The sequence below is a fragment of the Myodes glareolus genome, chromosome 2, assembly GCF_982192425.1.
Source record: "Myodes glareolus chromosome 2, mMyoGla1.1, whole genome shotgun sequence".
NCBI lineage: Eukaryota > Metazoa > Chordata > Mammalia > Rodentia > Cricetidae > Myodes > Myodes glareolus.
The window spans coordinates 103,473,184-103,496,751 of record NC_142027.1 but is presented as its reverse complement, the minus strand read 5'-3'; the positions used below and the strand labels follow the sequence as shown (position 1 = coordinate 103,496,751).

General features: G+C 45.0%; 1 protein-coding gene and 1 pseudogene across 1 annotated transcript in view; one reads left to right on the top strand and one right to left on the bottom strand.

The window, feature by feature from the left end:
- Sdk1 (sidekick cell adhesion molecule 1) overlaps positions 1–23,568 on the top strand; it is a 944,655-nt gene that overhangs the window by 305,122 nt on the left and 615,965 nt on the right. The window lies entirely within an intron of this gene.
- On the bottom strand, positions 17,418–17,517 carry LOC146895502 (U6 spliceosomal RNA; annotated as a pseudogene).

Below are 23,568 nucleotides of genomic sequence, written 5' to 3'. Positions count from 1 at the left end.
ATAGAGTGTCTCACTTACCTTGAAGTCATATTCTGGTTAGAAGAGCGTCGGAGCATGAAGGGAGTCGGTGTTCTGCCTCTCCACCCCACGGGAAGAGGCAGAATGGTGCATGGTCAATGCCTTTCGGAGTTTACTTCTGTCCAGTTCCAAGTGCTCATTTTGTGTGATTCTCTGGTCAGGCAAAGCTGCTAGGATCACCTGGAGATGCAGGTTGGAATATCACCATCATCTCAGGTATCCGAGCCTCTACCTTTTGGAGGCAGAAATAAAGCAAAAGTAAAGTAAGAGACAGGAGTCCTGAGGGACCCCTGGGGATAATGTCCCCTGCCTTCAGGGTCAGGTGGCATCTGCCACAGCAGAATTTTCTTAGCCACAGAGAAACTAGAGGGCCTTTCCAGTGCTGGGGGCAGCATTAACAGAGGAAGTCAAAAGTCAGCAGGACAACAAGAAGTTTGGTTTGGTTGGCTTGAAGTTCAAGGTCCAAGAGAGCCTGTGAAAAGGCTGGGGTCCTGCTGTAGGGTCAGTCCTCATCCATCTCCCTCGCTGCTCATGCTGGAGATTGTCAGAGAACGTGGGCCCTCTGGGTAAGGATCTAGGCCAGGAACATAGCCAGCCCCATAGAGGTCAAACACAGCCTGAATATGGTCAGGTTGCAGGACTTCTACATTGTCACAAATTATATTCCCCTTCCCAGACAGATAGTGGTCTCTGTTCTGGAAGCTTAAGCAAGATATGCCTTGCCCCTTCCCTCAGTCAGGTGATATAGGTCACACATGTTAACTAAGCCTACTTCCTTGGGACACCACACATCCTCTCCCAACTCCCATTCCCTTGGAAACTTTCAAAGTCGACTTTTTCCTGGGTTGGAGGGGATGGGGGGGAAGGTGTGAAGCTCTCCTTCAGAAGCCCTGCCTTACTGCCTGCTGCGGTGTTAATAAACCTCTTGTCTGAAGGAAGATCCAACTTAGCCACTCTCTCTCAAGCCCCTTTCCTCTCTCTGCCTGACAGAATCCCAGTGCCAACCGAAAGTGGTTAATGAGAGGGAAGTTTCTGGTTATATATCGAGGGTGGTCAGTCAACCTGAATCTTTTTTTTTTTTTCTCAAAGTATGTTTTTGCAAACCCAGTTTGTGATAGCATGAGCAAAATGAAGCTCTGGGTCTAATATGTCTGGGGCACACAAAGGTCTGCGGAGGGCTTCTTAGAGGCTTTGGTATGACGTGTGACTTGTTGGAGGGGTGATAGACTATATCGTGCTCAAATGGAGGTCTTGTTTGGGACACGGCCTTGGTTGACCTCGTTAGAGTGTCTAGCAGCTTCTTCCTCATGGCCCTACTTGCTAGATGGTCTCTCTCAATTAATGGAAAGCATTAAAGCTTACCCTTTCATGGCCCCTCTCTAGTTCTGTCCTGATCAAGCTGTCCTTCCATTCCTTAGCTTGGATAAGATGTTGCATTCCTATGGTTCCTGAACTGTCACCAAGAGCTGGATACCGCAAACTCAAAGATCTCGGGGGTGGGGGGGTTGTGGGGGGGGCTCCTCAGAGGCAAGCCTTGCTGCCTGAGTAATGGAAGCTGCTGGGCCTTTTAGTTCCCATCCTTTTCCCTTACGGCCTGCTCCCAGGTGTGCCGTCATCCATCTGAGGATATTTCAATAAGCACGGGACTTGTCTGTCAAGAAGACTGTCTGTCTTTGGATTCCTGCCAGGCTGCCGTCAGACCCATTCGTTAGTTTGTATCCTTCCTGGCTTCACATACCTGTGTCTTTGCCTCCGACTGCTGCTCCCACTTTTCCTGCAAAGCTCACACTTTACCAGTAAAAAGTCAGCATTTAACCCTTGCCCCAGTCTCTACTTTCTAGAGATCCTGGACAGAGTGAGTCCCAGCATCGTGGAACGTCTGAGATCTGGTGTTGCCCAGGAATCTGGACAGGTCCATCGAGCATTAAGATGGAGCACCTTGTAATAATCCAGACAAGAATTGGGGAGGATAAGGAGGGTGGGTGACATGCAGCAGTGTTGGTCAGTGAAGCAGAACGTGGACTAGAGGAGTTAGAGGTGAGGGTCTGGGGCCGGGTGTCTGAGATGGCGGAGGTGCCGCTGCAGGAGGAGGCTGGTAGACACAGATAGCAGGGCATGGAAAGGGAATAAGGAAGCAGGATGTGACAAAGTCCAGGGCACATCACCCCTGAGGAGTCCACGGAGGCCCTGGATCTGTTAAAGACATGGGAGCTGGTGATAGTGAGGGAGAATGATGGGTTTGGGGTAGGATGGGAGGGTGTGAGTTCCGGTGGAAGTCACTGAGACCAACTGTCCTTCTGGTAGGGAGTTATGAAGAGCACAGAGAATAGGGCGGAGCCACAGAGCTAGGGGGTTCAGTCTCACCTACAAAGAAGTGCTGCCTTCTTAAAGGCTCAAGGGAGGAGGGAGTTCCCAGGCCTGAGTAGCCCAAACTGCTGGCCCATAGTCAGGTTGACTCTTCCTCCCTGGGGCAATAGTGGAAAAAGAGAGTGAGGAGGAGAGGGAGGGTCTTAGCGATCCTATCTGCTCCCTTCAGCAGGCAGGTGGGTACACAGGCTGCCTGGGGTGTGACCAGCACTCTGAGACCACAGCTCTAACCAAGAGTGGGCAGACCACTCTGAGTAGGGATAATCCTAGTGTTCAGGAGGGGCTGAGATTAGATGGATTCAGGCTAAGAAGGGTCAGTGAAATGCAACAGGAGGGGAAAAAAATCTCAATGCAGAACAGAGTTGTGCCTCTACAGGTGTCGTGTGATTCTTGTCCACAGGGACATTAGTCTGCTTCTCTCTTAGATTTGGGATGAGAAGGTGGGTTCACATGTTGGGGCCTCTGCGATGTCTTTGTGGCTGAAGGAGACAAAGAGTGCGCGGCTCTTTGATTTAGCAGGAACACTAATGAGCTTTCAGATATGCAAATGTGGACACTAGAGAAGATTGGATGGAAGGGAGTCAAATTGTTGTGCTAAAAAAAAATGTGAGGGGAATTGGCTTTGGGGGTGGGGCTGTCCATGGAGATAAGCTGAGGGTGTTTGGATTGACCAGGGGGAGTATGGGCTGGGGGACTTCGGTGGGCCTCGTTTACAGAGGTGCCACCCTGAAGGTGCCTGGAAGGAACGATTCGAATGAGGGTGCAAGAAAGTTTAAGTCACACAAAGAGGACCAGGTTTTGCTGCGTCAGCAAGGATGTCAGAAACTGCCGCAGGCTGAGAGTCGGGGTAGGCACAAGTATGCCCAACTGATGGGAGCAGCAGGATGTGTCCTGTGGGGATCAGCACAGTTGGATATTTGAGACAGCCTGTAGTAAGTGCGGGATGACCACAGAAGCACTGTCATCAGTGACGAAGGACACAGTGCCGCTGTTTTAATGGTGTGACTGCTAGACACACACCGGAGGCAGTTGCTTCTACCTCAGCAGGGGTGACATGGCTGCAGAGGTCCTGAGCGAGCGGCGGGTAACAAGGGATGCAGTAGCTAGGGATGTAGTTCAGTTGGCAGAGTGCTGGCTAGCATCTATGAGCGCTAGGTTCAACCTGCCCCATAAAGTGAGTGTGGTGGTCCATGCCTGTAATCACAGCCCTGGAGAGGTATAAGCAGGAGGATGCAGTCCAAAGGCATCCACATAGCAAGTTCCGGGTCAGTCAGGACTACAAGAGATTCAGGCCCAAATATAAGCAAGCAAATAAATAAATAAATAGGCGCTCCATGGCAATTTTGTTTTTTAAGGCAATGAGGTACAAACAGGTTTAGCTGGTATCACAGTGTCGTCTTTGGTGTAGTGACAACCTCTCAGAGAAGGGGTAGGTCAGTGGGAGCCATGTAAAGAGTCAGCTGGATATAGTGGTATAGCAGCTACAGGGGAGGGCCCTGTCTCAGATTCTTGGTTGGATCTGAAAGCCTTGCTGAAAGGGCTGGCAGTGAATCCAGGTGCAATAGGGCAGTCCCAACATGAAGCTGCTAAGTTGACCTAGAGGAATAAGGACTGTCAAGAAAGCAGCCAGGATGAGTCCAGAGTTAGGGGAGGAGAGAGTATTGGCTGAAGATGGTGACGATGAAGCCAGGCATGATTTGTAGGGTTTGGGAACCTACTGCTTCTGTCACAGCATGAGAAAGAGACACAGAGAGAGAACGTGTGTGTGTGTGTGTGTGTGTGTGTGTGTGTGTGTGTGAGAGAGAGAGAGAGAGAGAGAGAGAGAGAGAAAGAAGGAGAGAGAGAGAGAGAAAGAGAGAGAGAGACAGAGAGAGACAGAGACAGAGAGAGGAGAAAGGGGTTAATTAGAAGACATCACAGGGGCTGAGGGATCTACTTCATATTAACTGCTGACCCAGGGAAGCCGCTGGTGCTCTAAGACCTGGGGCCAGGAATGCTGCACGTGGGAAGAGTCTGTGTCCCAGCTCCAGCGCCAAGGCCTGTGAGACTCCAGCCCTCCCCAGGCTTTCTGCTCTGTAGGCTCTAAAGAGATGGGCCGGTGCCTGTCTAGGTTGGGAAGGACCACTCTTGCCATTCCACCATTCTATTGCTCATCTTCCAGAAGCATCCTGATGCCTAGCCTGGGATAATGAGTGGTCAGATTCCCAGGCACCTCATGGCCCAGTCACATTTACACATCAGATTCACCATGGTGCCGCCCATCGAGTGTCTTAGTTACTTATTGCTGTGACCGGACAGCTGACGAGACACTTACTAAGGGAAGAATGGTTTCTTATGGCTGGACATTTTGAGGCTGATCCGTCCATCATGGCAAGAAAGTGATGGCAACAGGAACAGGAGGCAACTGACTGGTCCCATTGCATCTGCAGTCAGGGAGCAGAGCTTGGACAGGAAGTGGGCCAGGCCATACTTCCTCCAGCTGAGCTCTGCCTCCTAATCTTTCTACAGCTTTCCCAAACAGCGCCCCCTCTGGGGAGCACATGTCAAAACACATCTCCATACCTGAAGAAGCAGTGTCTTCAGGGCCCGTCCTTCTCCTGTCTGTTCTCTGTAGCTGACACAAAGCCTTCCGTGTACTAAGTGTTCAATAAAAATGTGTTGGCTGCTTCATTGATCCAATAAACTTATGTCTATGCCAATACAGAATTGCTCTTGGAAAGCTGTGGATAAATCAATTCTTTGTAAATTGAATCTTACTTCAGACTCAGTTGGGATGTTCAGTATTTCAAGAAAACTAGCCGAATCTTTTGTGAATCCAAGTCTCTTACCCCGCCGCTCTCATTTCATCTGCTAGGGAGCTCCATTGAGGAGGAATGGAGTGACGCGGCGCAATCTGATTTGCCAGTCAAATGTAAAGTTTCTTCAAGCAAAGTACACACTTGCAGTTCAAGACTAAGTGATAGTATGATGAGTCAGCTATGGCTCTGTGGTGTGTCTGTGCGTGCACACATGTGTGTTCGTGACATGAGTCCTTGTGTGCATGCATGTCCAGGTCAATGTCAGATATCGATTCCCAGAAACCGTACAACTTGTTTTTGAGACAAGGTCTCTCTCACTAACACCTGGAACTTAGCGATTGGGCTAGACTGGCCAGCAGCTCCTGGGGATCCTTCTGTCTCTGCCCCCCAGCACGGAGACTATACACACACACCATTATGTCCAGCTATGGTAATGGTTTCTAGAGGAGCAAACACAGGTCCTTATACTTACAAGAGCTTCTCTGACTGCGCTACCTCCCCAGACTCAGTCACGGCATTTATAAGATGAGACGATAACACTATGTTGCCCAAAGTACTTACCTGTACTTTGTTTAAGTTAAGACATTATTTGAACAGTTCGCTAATGGGGAGAGCCTGTACTGAACTGTTTTGTAACCTATGACCGGGTAAAAAAAATCAAAAACGAAAGAACAGAGAACACTTCTGGCCAAGAAAATTCACTTCTCCGAAAACCCAGTTCTAAGCATTTCTTTTTTCTTGAGATTTGTGTGCCCATGATGAATGTTCTGGAAGAGCGCCAGGTCACGGGGTCCTGCAGGGTGTGTTCTTGGATTCACGATGGAGGTGATGAAAACCTTTTCAGTCAGTGGCTTAGCGTTAAGTGTGAGAGAGATGTGTGGAAAGATTTAGTGAAACCTTTGGACACTTTCCTGATTGAATTATTCATTTTAAATTGATCGGGTTTTATCAACATCTGTATTGGGTTGATTTAGTTTCTGCTTGCTGTGTTCCAGAATGAAGTCATTTTTCAGATGCGGGGGACTTGGGAAAAAAATAAAAGAATAAAGCTACTTTGGATCACGATTTTGGATGATCCAAATAAAAGGAATAAAAGAACTGGGGTCTGCCTTTCATCTGTTCTCCTTCCTCTCCCTAGTCACTCTCTGGACTCAGCTTGTCACAACGGGATTAAGTGCGGCAAAAGAAGCTTGATGGTGTGTAGCAGGTCAGATCTAAGCCAGTTTACAGTATTAAATCCCTTCATTCCCTCAGCCTGCAGGGCTGGAACCTTTGTCCCCACTTTACAGATAGGAGAACTGAGGCTCAAAAGGATAAAGAAACTATAATGGATGGTTAGGTGTCAGGGCATGGACTCTGCTTCATCACCAGTAACCCTCCACAGCGCCCACATGTTCCCCGCAGCCCTGCACACCCCTGTCTGTCCCAGTGCACCAGCTCCCTTCTACCTCCCATGTGTCTTCCTGATGCCCAACCTTCCTGCTCACCAGCAGTGGTTTGTCCCCCTCTAATCTCCTGTCTACCAGCTCTTCTCCATCACCCCAAATTCCCTACCCACCAGCCTCTCTCTACCCCACAAGACTCCCTGCCCACCAGACCCTCTCCATGCCCCTCTCCCCTCTAAGTCCCCTTCTACCAGTACCTTTCCCTGCCCATGTGCCCTCTTTTTATTTATACATATATTTCACTAGCTATCATTACCATTGATTTTGAAGTCATAGTTTACATAGTACCCCTTGAATAAACATACTGTTTGACCAATCAGAACAGCAATGCTTGAAATTTTCAGATTTTCCATGCCCTCTGTTTTCTTATGCGGCACAGTCCCCGTTTAGCCAGAGCTGTTGGCTCCCCATCTGTACCACTTGCCTGTGGCTGTGGCAGCGATGGGAAGACCTGTCTTCACAGTAACGTAGTGGCAGTGTTGAGCGATAGAGGATAAATGTCAGTGCTGTAGCAGGTAGCTTCAGGCCTGGCTCCCAAACCCGGGGCTTCCTGTTCAGTTCCCTTGCCTGCCTCTTGCTTCTCTGTTGTAATGCTGAGTAGTGATTTAAAATAAAGAAGATCAATTTCAACTTTTACCTTCCTGCCTGTTCCATTTTCTGTTTATCTTTTGTGGATGTGTGAATGGCAAATACTCCAGGCAACCCAGGACACAGATGACGGAGGAGCTGAGAAATCCCACTCTGCAAAACAAAGCGCTAGTATTTTTAAACGCTCTAACGAAGTGAATGAAAGAGACGATCCCCAAAAAACGGAATCGACAACTTAAGATATTCTATTTAGCGCTGAGAAAATTAATGTTAATATGTTTGAATTACTAAATCATGGTAATTTCTTGCTTTACGCAACAGAGACCGGTTAATTACAATCAGGAGGGTTTGGGGAAGATTGCTAGTTTGCGGCATCTTCTGCACTTTTAAAGGTAGATTTCTGTATTTTAGCATGTGGCTTCAGAGGTGTCTCAGCGGCCCCCGGGAAGACAGTGTTGATCCACTTCCGGACGACCCACACCACACGGCTGACCTTTGCCCTCCCAGTCCTTGTGTTTGAGATGACAGTTGCAACGAGGATTCCTTCTCTCCCATCACAGCATCATAATACCGAGGGCCAGAACCTAAGTTTTTGAAAGCTCCGGGTGGACCCTTTAAACTGCTCTGAGCCTGTAGGGCATGGCTGGACTTGCTCCTTTCAGAACTTTCATCTGACGGCCAGAGTCAGGATCGCTGGCTGCCTAGGGAGCTCAGGCTGTTAGGAGCATCTTCCTGTATGCTCTTCATGTGCCTGCCCAGAGGCCTGGCATCGGGTACCTTGTGAAAGTCATAAGATTGGAAAAAATATTTCGCCCTGGCTAATCATGCTGACTCTCAGGAAAGCCACAGTAATCTTGAGATAGTCTCCTCAAGAGACAAGTATAAAATGAGCCATTTTGGGGTGTGTGTGTGTGTGTGTGTGTGTGTGTGTGTGTGTGTGTGTGTTGGGGGATTCTTAGTGGACTTTACAGTGGGGCCAGTAGGTCCTGATAACTAGGAAAATGAGCCCCCAGGAGCTGGGTCTACACCATCATCATGCTCATTTGCATGTGGCAACAATGCAGATGCTGTTTTTCTTTACACGTCAAACGTGACGCTAACCTTAACAAATTTGCAATATTTGGAGCTAGGAGATGGTTCGTTATTTGTTTGCTGTGCAAGGCTGAGAACTTGAGTTCAGTTCCCTCCCCTCCATATAAGAGCCAAAGTGACTGTGTGTTCCTAGAATCCTGGCTCTGGAGAAGCAGAGGCAAGAGGATTTCTGGTTTGACTGGTCCTCCAGACTCAGTGGGAGACAGTCTTTAAAAATAAGATGAAAGAAAAAGAAAAAGGGCAAAGAGAAATTCAGGAAGATACAGGATGCCAACCTCCAGTGTCCACCTGCAACTCTCCCTCCCCCACCCTCTCCCTCTCCCTCTCCCTCTCTCTCTCTCTCTCTCTCTCTCTCTCTCTCTCTCTCTCTTTCTCTTCCCCTCTCTCTCTCTCTCTCTCTCTCTCTTTCTCTTCCCCCCTCTCTCTCTCTCTCTCTCTCTCTCTCTCTCTCTCTCACACACACACACACACACACACACACACGTTTACAAAATTTGCCCTAAGGAAGGTGAGTCTTTAGCAACTGTCGGGTTTTAAGGTCAGACCCAGGTGGATTTGTGCAGTGTAATAGATCTCCACTGATGGCTGCTTTGCCTGATGCTATGATAGAGACGACAAACAGGACTATTGATGCTTTCATATGGAAACTACGGAATACGCGTTTACTATTTGTGGAAATCAAGAGTTGTGCAACAGGGAAGGCCTGTGTATCACTGTCTGCTCTATTTTTGGACCTAATGGGGAGAGTATTTCAACCTGATTACTGCCTGTGGTGTGAGGAATCTCTTCGTCTTTGTCTGGCCACCTGCTGCTACTTTATTTCCTTAGCACTCCTCCAGTCATTATAAGAATCACCCAACAGTTTGAAATCAAAGTGATGTCTCACTACAGACTGTCAGCTTTCTATTGTAGCGGATTATGCGCCGTTTAAAATATGATTGCCCAGCCCCACACCTTGCAGTCCCACGTCTCAGAGTGACTAAAATCCTTGCAATGTGAGAAGCAACATTTGAGGTTCCGGCCTTGCCAATCTGGGATGCGCTGCCTCCTGCTTTAGGTTGGAATAATTGTCCGGATGATTATAACGCCACTCCTTGCCCTTTTCTCTCTCCACCTCCCGGTCCTTCTCACCACATTTTAATGATGCTGTCTGTGTGTCTCTGCTGATGATGAATTCTGCCAGGGAAGATTATTTATTTACCCCCCCCCAGCTGCATTTTATCCTCTGTTTACTTATCTTGGTGTTCTGTTTCCTTTCTCAGCTGCTCCCAGACACCCCTCTCCTTGCCATTGTGTAATGCACAGCAGGCTGGTGAAGCGTGCAGACTCCTACTGTGAGAATCCTGTGTGGGTAAATGTCACAGCTTCATGCAAAGAACCTGGCCAGATCTTAGCAACTCCGAAAATGGCTCACAAGGCCACAACTTAACATTTTATCTCATTCTCAGATGGAATGTGTTTACAATACGGCTTTGAAGCAGTGAAAGTGGTTTTGAATGTCTTATCTCTTGATGCCCCGCCCCCCAAGTCAAGGTGAAATCTAGCCAGTGGATTTCCCAGTGTCCCTATCCTCCTGTCCTCCCCAAGACTGCAGGGCACTGGCAACGGAGACAGTTAGGAACCCTGCTAACATGTGGGTGGAAAGCAATTTGCAATTAGAACTGAGGGACAATGAGGATGAGAGTCTTGCCTCTGCCTTTGCTGGCAAGTGTTAGGCCAAGCGTGTTGTGATAGCAGACTCCTGTGCCTTACTCTTCTCGGGAGCCGTATTCATTTTAGCATCCGCTTCCTGATAGTCAGGAATTACAGAGTGCTGGAGAAATGGCTCAGTGGCTGAGAATGCTTGCTCTTCTTGCAAAAGACTGGAATTTGGTTTCCAGCACTCACAACAGGCTGCCCAGGACTACCTGTGATTACACCTGTGGGGTTCCACCTCTCTCTCTTCTGGCCTCTGTAGGCATCGGCATGTACACGGTGTGCCTACAGGCAAGCAGGCAAGCACACAATCACATAAATAAAAACTAAATAAAATTTAATCTTAAAATACCATTTTGGCTTTTTTCCCCCTTTCTTCTCATTTATTTTTATTTTATGTGCACTGGTGTGTTGCCTGCATGTGTGTCTGTGTGAGGGTGTCAGATCTCTTGGAACTAGAGTTACAGACAGTTGTGAGCTGCCATGTAGGTGCTAGGAATTTAACTCTGGTCCTCTGAAAGGGCAGTCAATGCTCTTAACTGCTGAGCCATCTCTCCAGTCCCTTTTTTTAAAATTTAATTTAATTTTTTATTTATGAGGAAAAAAAAAAGAAAGAAACAACCCACAGTAGGACTGGAGACTTAGCTCCTGGTTGGTGGAGCCCTTGCCTAGCATGCATGCAAACCCTGAATTCCATCTCCAGCACTACATAAACTGGGCATGGTGGAATAGAACTATAATCCCAGGGCCGGTGAGGTGGAAACAGGATCATCCTCATCAACAAAGTAGTTCAGTAAGTCTGCCTGGACTATATGAAATTCTGCTTGAAAAAAATCAAAGCAAATAGCTCCCCATGGTAATCTTTGTCAGGACTTTGGAGAGGATATTTTTCTTCACTTTCCCTATGGAGTGCAGGTGGGGACGTTGGAGACAAGTTGGGGATATCCCCTGGCTCCTTTTGTCCCTGATTCAGGAATGGCATGCAATCCAGTTGGGTATGACCTAATTTTGCTTTCCTGATAGCTGGAAACGTACCCAGCTCATTTTCATACAATTCTTTCTTTTAGCAATGATTATTTTGAAAGAAAGTTTAAAGGTTCTTGGGTCATTTTCTTTTCCTGCTCCTAGATTGCGTTGAAGTAGTCTCTGCTAAGGTCATGATGCTAAAGAAGCATGCCCTTGCCTGATTCTGGGGAAACGCTGCTGACTGGCCACTACTGCCCATGCTCAGACAGAGCCTTTTCTGTGTGTGTAGTGCAGGTGGCACCAGGGTAAGAGCATCCCTGACGTCAGTCCAGGCTCTGGTGTCCCCTTTGAGCAGATTCTAGAACCCTGATAGACTGCGGTTTCCTCATCTATCCACGTATTGATATGATAAGGACTTAATGCCTGCCACAAATACTATTATTTTCGAAATATGATATTTAAACAGATATATAGAGATAGAACTTGCAGCTGTAAAGTCTACCCGTGTAAAGTTCATAATTCAAGCTTTTAATATATTTGCAGAGTTATGATATATGTGCTGCAGTCACCATGACCTAATTTTATAATGTTCCCCGGAGAAGCATTGTAGCTATAGCGGTCACTCGTCATTCCCTCCTATGGCTGCTTGTGTTTGCTGCTCACCCCAGTAGCCACTCATTTACTTTGTCTGGATGGATTTGCTTAATTAACAACCTTCATATTAATGCAGTGATAGAGTGTGTAGCCCTTTGTCATTTGTTTCTTTTACTTACCATCATGTTCCTTCCCTGTCACGCTGGTGGTGACGGAGACTAAAGCCTTGCACATGCTTGGCCGGTGCCCATTGCTTCTCATCAGCAACACTTACGTGCAGTGCAAACAGCTGACTTTGTCTATCCATTCATTAGCTGAAGTGCATTTGGGTTCTTTCCACTTTCGCTGTGAATAATGTATTAATGAATCTTTGTGCATACGCTATTACGTGGACAGACCTCTCTCTACAATGTGGGGTGAAATTCCTGGGTCATGGGGTAGCTTGTGACACTTAACATTTTGAGCAACTGCCCCTTTCCCTGTTTGCAGTTTGCATTCTCATGGTGTGGGAGGGTTCCAGGTCTCTCACAGGCTTCCCAGCCAGCACCTGTCTCATAGCTATAGACATTTCCGTGGGTTGTTTGAGGTGAGGTATCTCACTAATTAGGATTTTGATTTGCATTTACTAATGGTATGAAACATTTTATGTGCTTATTAGCCTATGCGTGCTGTGTACAAAAAACCTGAGTATTTTTCTGACATTGCATAGTTTTAGGAAATGCCAGTCACTGGGTTTGTAAAGTTTGCAGCCATGTGAAGAGGGTGTTTGCCAGCCCTTGCTAAGGCTATACACCCACGTCTCACTCAAGTAGGAAAGTGTCAGTTATAGGCAATCCCACGTCACTTGATGTCTAATGTTCAGTCTGCTCCTGAGAGGGTAATATGTAGAGAAGGCCATTTTGTTTGATTTGAGCTTTTTGATTTATGTTTCAATTTTTTAAAAATGTGTTGTCTGGTGGCAGGGGACGCATATTGCTGCCACCATCATGAGTCCCAGTTTGTTCTTAGAATCCTTAGGAGTGCAGTTACAGTTGGATACAAACAATTTTTTCTACTTTTGTTTTGTTTCGATTTTTTTTCTTTTGCCTGAATGCTGTGCTGTGTGTTACAGCTAGCCAGTTATCACTGGTCTTCCTGTCCTGGTGGCTTCGTGTTGATTTGCGTGTAGGAGTTTTACTATAATTACCCTCTACCATGTCAAAAGTTCCTTAGCGTGTCAGATGTCCCTTGAATGGATTGTCTAACTAATATGATGCCTATGTTGGGCCACTTTTCTGAGATGGTCACTGGTGACAGGCTTGTGTATGTTGGAACTAAAGTGTGAAGTGTTTCTCAGCCATCAGAGTTAGTACCTACTTATGCATGGATAATCATGGTCCTTTCACTTTTCACCTTTGTGTTGGGGTTAATTAGATTACAGGAGTTTAACCTCAGCTTCATGTTTACTTTTTGTGTGATCTTCACCAAATCCCCTGTCATCTGACTCTGTGTGTGTGTATTATTTTTATTTTTATTTTATTTTATTTTTGTTTTTGTTTTTGTTTTTCAAGACAGTGTTTCTCTGTGTAGCCCTGGCTGTTCTGGTACTTGCTCTGTAGAGCAGGCTGGCCTAGAACTCAGAGATTCGTTTTCCTCTGCTTCTCAAGTACTGGGATTAAAGACTTTCACCACCAACAAACTTGGCTTGATTTTTTTTTTTTTATTTGATTGATTTTTGTATTTTGAGACAGGGTTTCTCTATGTAACAGTCCTCCCATCTCTCTGGTCATCTTCAGGAAGATCAGCCTTCCTGAGCAGTAGGCTAGGTGATTAACAATCCAGTTGAGTTTACACTTCCTGGAGAAGACATAGTATGTAATGTTCTAACCTCTGAGCAAATCAGAATGTCTTGTCTCCCCCAACGCCAGAGGTAGACTCAGATTCCGTTCTTTTGACTAAAAGGAAATAGCTTTCCCCTAATGGGGCCTCACCAGAGCCTTGCAATCTCTACTGCTTGATGAGGTGTTTTAAATCCTAAGAAGAAGCAACTGTATTAATTGTATTGTTTCCTTCTAGTGTGATCAGGGAAACAGGAGGAAGAATCCACAGGTGACCATGAGGGAGGGATTTATCAGTTCTTGCCAATAATGTATGAAGGTGGCAGTTCTATGCATATTTGTCTGTATTTAGTGCTGTCTTTTTTTTTTTCAATTTTGTAATTATAGTCTATAGTCAAACAGTGAGAGTACCAACCCATGTGTGTGCTGTCTGCTTGTCTGTCTCCCTTTAGGAGGCGCAAGTGTGAAGTTTTGTCCTTCTCATTTTCACTTGCCCTTCCTGTCCCTGGGAAGTTGGTATTTTTTCTATAGTCAGATAAAAATCCTTGTAGGTTTCGTTGTCAGAGAGTTTTCACTTGGGGCTGGGGAGATGGCTCAGCAGTTAAAATCACTTGCTGCTCTAGCTGAGGACTCAAGTTCAGTTCCCAGCACCTTCTTTGGGGCAGCTCCTAACTGCCTGTAACTCCAGCTTCAGGGGCTCCAGCACACTCCTCTGGACTCCAGGGACACCTGCACTCGTGTGTACAAACCCACATAGAGATACACATGCATGCAAGTAAAATAATCTTTTGTAAAATGTTAATTTCTTCTAGTTATTTTTTTATTTTACTCATTATCAATATACTTATTTACAGTTTTATTTTGAGGTAACTAGAGATTTGTTTGCAACAATACACAGAGACCCTTGTATGTTAATACTTTTTAATTCAGATTTTCTCTATGGTATTATAAAACTATATTCTGACATCTCATCCAGGCCACTGACGTCTGTATCGCCAGCTGCAGAACATTCTCTTGGGCCCCACCCTCTTATTTTTGTATCTCATCCCCTTGCTCTAATTTTCTGGTGAGCATTAAAACCTATTTCTATAATTTTGTCATCTTAAGACTGTTATATCAATGTGTCATGGTTGTGTCACCTTTTCTCGCACTGCAAACTGGCCGGCAGGTTGCTGGTTCTAAAGTGTTCTGCTTTATCGCCAGTGCTATGTGTTCCTTGCTGTGGCCTCACTGCAATGAGTGCGGCCTCCCATCTTCGAAGGATACCTGGCTTCAAGCCAGCTTTCACTGCGGGGACTAAAACTGTTATAAACACCAAGAGCAGGTTTTCTTGGGAACCTATGTCTGTGTTTCTCTGGAGCAAATGCCCAAGAGTGCGGTGGCAGGGCTGTGCTGGAGTTACCTGTGTAGTTTCGAGAGAAAGCCCCGGCCTGTTTCCTGAGTGCACCCCTTCGTTTATCCGCCAGCAGCGTGTGAGTGACCTCGTGCCTCTTGTTCTTAGCAGTGTGGGCGCTGCACTGAGAGGGCTTCGGTCATTCCAGAGTGTCTGCAGGGAGAGCTCCTGGTGGTTCTTAAAAAATATTTATTTTTGTTTAGTGTGTATGCGTGTGTATTGTACCTGCGTGGAGGTACTAAGAGTCCCAAAGAGCGTGTCGGGAGATACTCTGGAGATAGAGTGCAGGCAGTTATGAGCTGCTCACCATGAGTGCTAGGATCCAGACTCAGGTCCTCTGCAAGAGCAGTCTTGATTGCTGAGCTGTCTCTCGGCCCTCATCAGGTGGCCGTTTCAATTCACGTTTCTCTAATGGCTAATGATGCTGGAAACCTTTCATGTGATTAGTTCCCACTTGAAGATCCCCTGCAAAAGAGTCTTGGTGTGTGAATCTTCCCATTTCCTGTTTGGTTAGACTGTTGAGTTTTGGGGTTCTTTACATCCTAGATTCTTGTCTTTTCCCAGGTTACCCTGTGTGCCTGCCCCTCCCCCTCCATGCCTGCCGGTCTTCTTTTCATCTTCTGCACAGGGTCTTTAGCAGCTCCAATGTTTTCAAAATTGATGAGATTCTGTCCTTTTTTTAAAAAAAAAAAACAAATGTAGCAAACTTTTTATTTTTTATTTTTAAATTATATACATGTATCTGTGCGTATGTATGTGCACATGTAGGTGCCCGCAGAGTCCATAAGAGGGTGTCAGGTCCCTGAAACTACAGCAGTAAGGTGATTGTGAGCCATCTGTTGTGGTTGCTGGGTACTGAACTCAAGTCTTCTACAAGAGCAGCAAGCGCTCCCAACCACGGAGTCATTTCTCCCCTTCTGCAGCATTCTTTTCCTGGGACTCTAAGACCACACGCCTGGCCCTACATCCCAGACCTTTCTTCCCATGCTTGATATTTTTCTTAAAGTTTTGTAGTTTTGCATTCACTCCCATGATCCATTTTGAGTTGATATTGCATGCCATATGAAGATTAGACAGACTTTTAGTCTTTTGCCTTCTGGGTTTCAAAGTTGGTTCTAATGGCTTTCATTTTAGAGGCTGTCCTTCTGCCGCTGAGTTTGCTTTTCACCCTTGTCAGAAGTCACTTGGCTGTCTGTCTTATGTCTGGCCTTTCCCGTGCCCCCCAATCTATTTCTTTGACCCCTCTGTCAGTACCAGGCCAGCTTTATTACTGTGGCGGTAGAATAAGCCTTCACATCAGGAGGAGCAATTTTCTCCCATTTTATTCCTTTTCAAAATTGTCTTAGATAGTCTAGTTCCTTTGCCTTTCCATATAAATTTTAGAATAATCTTGTGCATATCGATGGAAAGTCTTGCTGGTGTTTTAACAGGATTCTGTTAACTTTTTATGGTGTAGTTGTACAGATTTGACAACTTTACCGTTCTACTCTTTCAGTTTCTGAACATGAATGTCTTCCTGAGTATTTCGATTTATTTTAAATTTTGGATTTTTTTTTTCAAGACAGTGTTTCTCTATAACCACCCTCACCATCCTGGAACTCACTCTGTAGACCAGGCTGCTCTCAAACTCAGAGAGCTGTCTGCCTCTGTCACCTGAGAGTTAAATTTCTTTTTGAAATGATTTATTTCATTTTTTTTATTCGTGTGCATGTGCACACATGTGCAGGTGCTTGTGTAGGCCAGAAGAGGGTGTCAAGTCCCCCCGTGGAGTTAGAGTTAGAGATGGTTGTGAACTGCCATATGTAAGCACTAGGAAACGAACTCGGTTCCTCAGCAGGAACAGAAAGTGCTCTGAGCAGCTGAGCTGTCTTTTGAGGCCCCTTCTCCCCTTTATTGATTTCTGAAATCAGCATTTTATAATTTCCAGCAGGTCATAGTTTTAGAATTAAGTGCTTCCTTATTGGGGCTATTATTTGTGGCTGGCATGTCTCTTGTCTTCAGCATGCCCAGTATTTACACTGGTGCGCTTGACTGTGGTGATCCGTGTACTGTGGGCTCCTCAGATGTCTGCACTAGTTCAGGGGGTCTGCGTGTGCCAGCGGGATTTCCTCTATAGCACACAGAGTCATCTGCAGACAGGGACACTTTCATTTCCTCCTTCTGGAATATGCCTTTTATTCACGTTTCTCTTCTGTCTTCCGGTGGACAGGCCTCATAGTAAAGGATCAGAGCTGACATTCTTGAATGACCACCAAGTTCAGGGAAAGACATTCGGGTTGGAATGCTGATTAGATGTGGGGTTTTACAGTGTTCTCCATGACATAAGAAGAATGTTCCCTGTTGTTCCCAGTTGGTGAAGGTTCTTTGTCTTTTTAAAATCATGAAGGTTGAATTGTGTCAGTTTCCTTCTGCTTCATTTGATAGATAAGTGATGCTTTTGTCCCTTTCACACAGTAGATGATGTTAAGTTTTGTATTGTACTAGGCTTGAATACCTGAAACTTTCCCATTTTTGGTACAGTACTGGATTTTATTAGTTAATATGTATTTTAGAATAACCCTATTTTAAACTAAAAGTCATTTTATTGTATTTTAAACTATTTTTATTAAATCTTCGAGATTTTTATGTGTTTTGATCATTTTAACACAGTATGGAATGTTTCACTTCTTTGTGTCTCATTCTTATGAAGAGGCCTTGCTAATCTCTGTTTCATTGTGATTTTAGTGTACTGCCAAATCAAGCCCAAAGTAAGACAATTTCAAAAGGTGTATTTATTTTCATACATAAATGAATATATACATAGATACATACATATGTATATATACATGCTATGTATATATACACATGTATATTCATTCATTTGGAGGTGACCTTCAGTGTGCCACAGTGTGTGTAGAGGTCAGAGGATAAAGGAAGAGAAGTTCTCTTCTTCACCATATGGACCCTAGGGGTCCAACTCAGCTGGGCTGGCTTGGTGCTCAGTACCTTCACCCACTGTGCCTGCTCCGACTTGTTCCTCTTTTGGCTGAGGGTTTTTGTATCTAAGTTCAGAAGACTGTTTATCTACAGATGACTTCTAGATTGCCTTTGTCAGGGCTTTAGGACAGGCGGTGTGACGCTCTAGAATGGCCTAGGAATCCTGCCTTCCTGTCCTCTTTCTGGACAAGATCCCACAGGTCGATGCTAACCCTTTTGGTGTAGAAACCTCGGGGAGGGGTGAACTCCAAAGTGTTGTCTATAGATGCTCTATGCAGAAGGCTTTGAGGAAGGACTTCATTTCTCTGCCTGTTACAGGACTCTCCCGGCTGGTCCATTTCCCATGAATTTTATGTTTTTACTCTTGTCTTGGAATTATTTCCTGTCGTCTAAAATGTCACTTTTACGAGCTTGAGGTTTACTGTAGGATCCTGATGGCCAATGGGGTCTTTAGGCCACCTACTTCCTCCCTCGCTGATCTGCTTGTCTTGTCTCAGTTTTTGATCTTGCCCATTGATCCAGCTGTCTTCCCAGCCCTCTGATGGGCCAGTGTTTTGGATCTATTGAATCTTGTTTTGGATTTATTTCAATTTTTGAGGTAGAAAGATAGGTTGTTAATTTGGTTTTATCCCCCCACTTTTGTAATATAAATTTTTTTACGTGTATGCTGTTGATTCTCCTGTCTGGGCCACTTCAGCGTGTCTCACATCCTTTTTTTTTTGACATACTGCATTTTCATTGAATTCAGTATATTTTTATTTTATGTCAGATTTTTTTTACTCCCTTTTTCCCCCCCAAAGCATATATTGTTTGGTTTCTTGGTAATTGGTGATTTTCCTCTGTTTTTTCATATTTATTACTAGTTTGAATTAATTATAGTCAGAGTATAACTGTGAGTTCAGATCTTTTCAAGTTTTGGAGGGTTTTTTTTTTTCTTTCCTTTTCTTTTTTTCAGACCAGATTTGGTATGTCCTGATAAATTGTCTATGAACACCTGAAAATGTGAACAAAAAGGAAGAAAATATATTTATATAGTAACTTCTTTATTGTTTCTGTCATGTGTTGGCCTTGGAAGGTCTCGTTAAGTAAGCCAGAAAGGATTTTAGGCACTGTGTCTTTCAGGAACAAAGCAAATCATTCATAGAATTGTTTTGTGCTTTAAGTAAAGAATGTTTTGTTAAAGGGAAAGTTTTTGAGGAAAAAAAAGTAACAAAACCGTCCTCAGGCTTGAGTGAGCAGCTCTGAGCCCCTCCTCATCCACGCGTGGCTTTCCCGTGTTCACCTGTCACACTGCTCACACCATGTCCTACCTGGGAAGGAAGCAGAGTCACGGGAAACACTGCCGCCGGAGCGCTGGTGCACTGATACTGCGTCGTGTTTGCAGAAGAACCCGCTCGCTGATTTCCTTTTCTCTCGCCGAGAATTTCCACTAGGAATGATGATGCAAATGGAGCTTAGCTTACCAAGTGATTTAAAACATAACAATATTTCAAAGTAAAATTAAGACCGAACTTTTGTAAATCTTTAAGTTTTTTGTTTGTTTTTGTCTTAAAAAAAAAAACAGACTCAAGGATAGGACATTTTAAATTGCTTGACTATTCTTTATTAATTAATCAAGGCAGGATCAAAACCCAGGCTGCTCTCCACTTTGCATTGCTCCTTGCAGGCTTATCTCATAACAGCTTGTTTAAACTGTTTTCAATGGTATTTAATTTGTGTGCTTTCTATCTTTGCAACACTTTTTTTTTTTTTAATCAAAGATTTTTCTGTATACCGCTAATGAGCTGAGATTGTGCCATTCCAGGTGTTAGTTGATTGTTTTGTGCATGAATCTGATTGGGTGTTGACCGTCTGTACATGGCACAGAGTAAGCATTGACTTCCATGTCCGTGGTAAACTCCAGAGCTCCAGTGGCCACTAGTTCTTGACTTTGTCACCTGTGTTCCCCCCAGCCACTTGCTCCACGCACCCACGTTAGTTTCCTGCAGTGTCTGGGCTGGCGCCTGCTCCAGGATCTTGCAGTGCTCTGCCACCGTTGGAGCACTGATTGCCAGGCTGGCTCTATCAGCTATTCTGTGCTTTACCCAGATGCCCTTCCTCAGGGAATCCATCTTACCTCTACCATTTAAGATTGCCACTGCTTCCCCCAAATTTCTTCCCCTCTCTTCTCATATTTCCTCTTCAGAGTAGTGTTATATTATATGCAGGTGTTTCTCTTACTCTCCCATATATGTTCACAGTAATTCCATGTGCTATATAATTATAAATCAACATAATATGACTTATGGGGAAATTCTATTAGGCAAGCCATTCAAATCCTATGGAACTTGGACTGAGGAGGGCTTGCTTTATGAGGTGCTTGCCGTGCAAGTTTTAAGGACGGAGTTTGATTCTTAGAACTCATGTTGTAGAGCCAGGCACCCATGCTTGTAATGCCAGCAATGGGGAGACAGAGGAAGTGTGGTTCCCTGGGGTTTGCTGGCCAGCCAGCCAAGCCAGCTCTCTATGTAAGTTCCCGGCCAGTGAGAGAGCCTGTCTCAAAAGTCAAGGTGGTCAGTACACGAGAAAGATCTACACACACACACACACACACACACACACACACACACACGCACACGCATGAATGCACGCATGAACTCACGAACACAACAAAACAGAAACCCTATGGGAGTTTCCAGTCAAGATACTGATAAAAAAATATGAGTCCCAGTAAGTGTCTTGTTGGTGTTCTGTTTTGACATAAAGAAGAAAACCTACTGGCTTCTCCATCCATCCCCAATCCAGTGCCTCTCTGGAGTACTATGCAGTGAAAGGGCTGGAGATCCTGCCGCAGGTAAACCAGCTCCCACCGCCACAGCAACCAGTACACTGTTTTACTAGTCTAACTTTTAAGATAGGCGACAGCAGCTGCTGCTGTTGCTAGCTGTGTCCCTAATTCTAGGGCTCCCTCTTTAATAAATGATAAAACGTGTCCGTGCAAATGTTGCAGCATTAATATTCTGGGGGAAATGATGCATAAATCAGTGTGACTTTCTGCTTCATACCCATATCGGCTCCCTATTTATCAACTACATATGAAGTAATTTGTACAAAAGAGATATAGGCTTTCACCAAGCAGACTGTCGTATATATTTTCCTCACTCGCTTCTGTTTATCTCCGGCACTAGGAGACAAGTTCACGAAGGTCTGAATTTTTATCCTGTTCCATTTTAAGTTCACATCTGTATTCCCCTCTCACAGGAGTCCTAGTAGGTCTTTAATAAACATTTGTTGAGTAAAGGAATAAATAATCAAATCAATATTTTGGCTTCTCTGGAATTCTGAGGTAATTGAAAACTAGGAACACCTGTTTTTCTTTAAATGGAACAACTTCTATGGCTTAATAGTTATTGACATAAAAGACTGTAGTCTGATTTATGTGTGTTACTGAGCAAGCCAGAAGCAAGCGTGTTCTGGAGGAGGTTCAAGAGCCAGCCTTCTACGGGAAGGTGCAGTTTCATTCGGTGGAACCCTGCTCTGATAGACGCTAGCAGGTCGATCTTCTTCCACTGGCGGTTGAATGCTTTGTGAACATTAACTGACTGAACCCCATGATAAACTACAGTTTCCAGAGTTCCTGTCATCTGCATGGATCGGAGACTCTAGTACAAAGATGTACACCAGGCACAGGTGGTTAGCAACGGAAAAAGAGACAGTTTACGAAAAAGAGGAGACTCCTAAAGATGGCAGTGGGCTAGGGAAAGGCATAAGCTTGGAAGCACTGAGCCAGGATCCTCAGGAGCTGCCTTCTGGAACTTGTATATGGCAGGTTTGTCTGCCTCCCTGCCCCACCCCCTGCCCCATGCCCTGTTTATGTTTATAGCCTGGATGGGAGGGGTTTCCCAGTCTTTCTTTGCCAAGTCCCTTTTTAGATGTTAATCTCAATGTCTCTCTCTCTCTGTCCTTTTTCTCCTGCCTGCCATGGTTCAAGGGAGGACTCTGGTGGCCCTGAGAACCTTTGCCAGGGAAATTTAACCAAGTTAAAAGTCTCCCCTGATAATACACAGAGACCTTTTTGCTTTCTTCCCTGCCTTGAGACTTCGTCAGTGAAGCAAAAATAGTCATGAGGAGATGTCTGGCAGGTGGACAGGTAGCTCACGGCAGCCAGCAGAGCCAGACTCCAGTTGGCATGTTTCTTCCCTTTCAAGCATGATTTAAAAAAAAAAAAATCTCTCTCTTAAGGTTATCCTTGATGGAGTAGTAAAAATCATTAATTGCATTAAAGTTTGACTCTGATAGATGTCTTTTTAATATCCTTTTTTCAATTGTGAATTACGTATAAAGTCCTTCTGTTGCATGTAAATGAGGGTGGCTTGGAGGCAGAGAGTCGCTGGGAGTTATCTGAGCTGGCAGCCAAGCTAGCTTGCTCTTTCCTTGCTACTCCATTTTCACCCGAAGCTGTAACTGACAGACAGACCGTGTTAATCCAGACTCACGTGTTTGGCATATTTTGTTTCTTGAAAATGAATAAAAATAAGCCCATTTCATTGGAAATGGGAAGGCCTCTAGCAGTATTTATAGCTCACGATAAAAACTGAGCTCCTAAGTTAAAAAAAAAAAAAAAGAGTTTCTGAAATCTTACCTGTGCCGCTATGAACCTGCCATTTTCCATTATTTAAAGACTCGATAAGGTGGGGTCTGAGATACCACTTGATGTTTCTTACAGTGTCTAATGGAAGACTGAAAAACACAATGAACCAACCATGTCAAGAGTGTAGGGAATTAGAGGGCAAGCCGGACAGAAGGATTCTAATGTAACAGCGTCTGGACACCCCCTTGGTGGAGGTTCACTGTACAGGTATCCAGAAGCTGACCCTCGTTCTTTGGGCTTCAGTGATCAACATGAGTGCCCTTTCCCAACTACAGATCTTCAGTCTGTGTCTTACTCACACCCTTCAAACGAAGCCAGGAATTACAAAGCCTGACCGCCAAGGCTAGGTGAACAACTAATGTCTCTTATTGAGACACACTGAAAAGACCTACGTAGATGCCCCTTTTCACTGTCTTTGTCTGGGGTAATGTATTTCCCTCACGCCTACCTTTTGAGTTACCCTATAATGACTGCAGTACTATAGGCACCCTGAATGCTCACCACTTCATATTCTGAAACGATAGACGTATGCAAGTAAATAACTCACTCGGGTGAGACTTTAAGGCCACCCCATGATTTTCTATGGAAATTACAATGGACGCTGGAAGCCAAAAGTTTCACTGCCCTTAATGAAGTTGGTTTTCGTATGTTGTGGTCTGGGGAGCATTCTGCACAGGAGGCTCAGTGGGTCACCCAAGAGCCTAGAGCTAGGGAATTCGATCAGCTTCAGATCGAATTCAGCTTTGCGAAGTCTTGCTGTCAGCAGCCATGACGTGGGACTCCTTCTCCTTGACAGTCATGGTTGTTCTCTTGTTTTAGTCCTTGCTCTTTCTGGTAGAACTGAAATGCTGGGAAGTTGTTTTCATGGGCCTTTATCCTGCTCTGGAGAAATCTCTACCAGTTGGCTACCTTTTGAGCCTCATAGTTCACGTCGCTAAATATACATCATACGCTCACAGGCAAGCATCTAAGCAGTGAAGGTAAGTCATAGCTGGCTTCTTTTCCTGGACCTTTTTAGCTTTGTATGTAATCAGAGTTGGCCCTTGAGGGCTACGTGAAAGACTCTTTGGAAGAAATGTGATATGATATTTAAGACGAATGCTGGCGATTTCTGATAACTCTCTTCTTGTTTACTATTTGTTGTTGGTCATACGTTCTCACTATCAATCGTAGAAATTACAATTTAGCA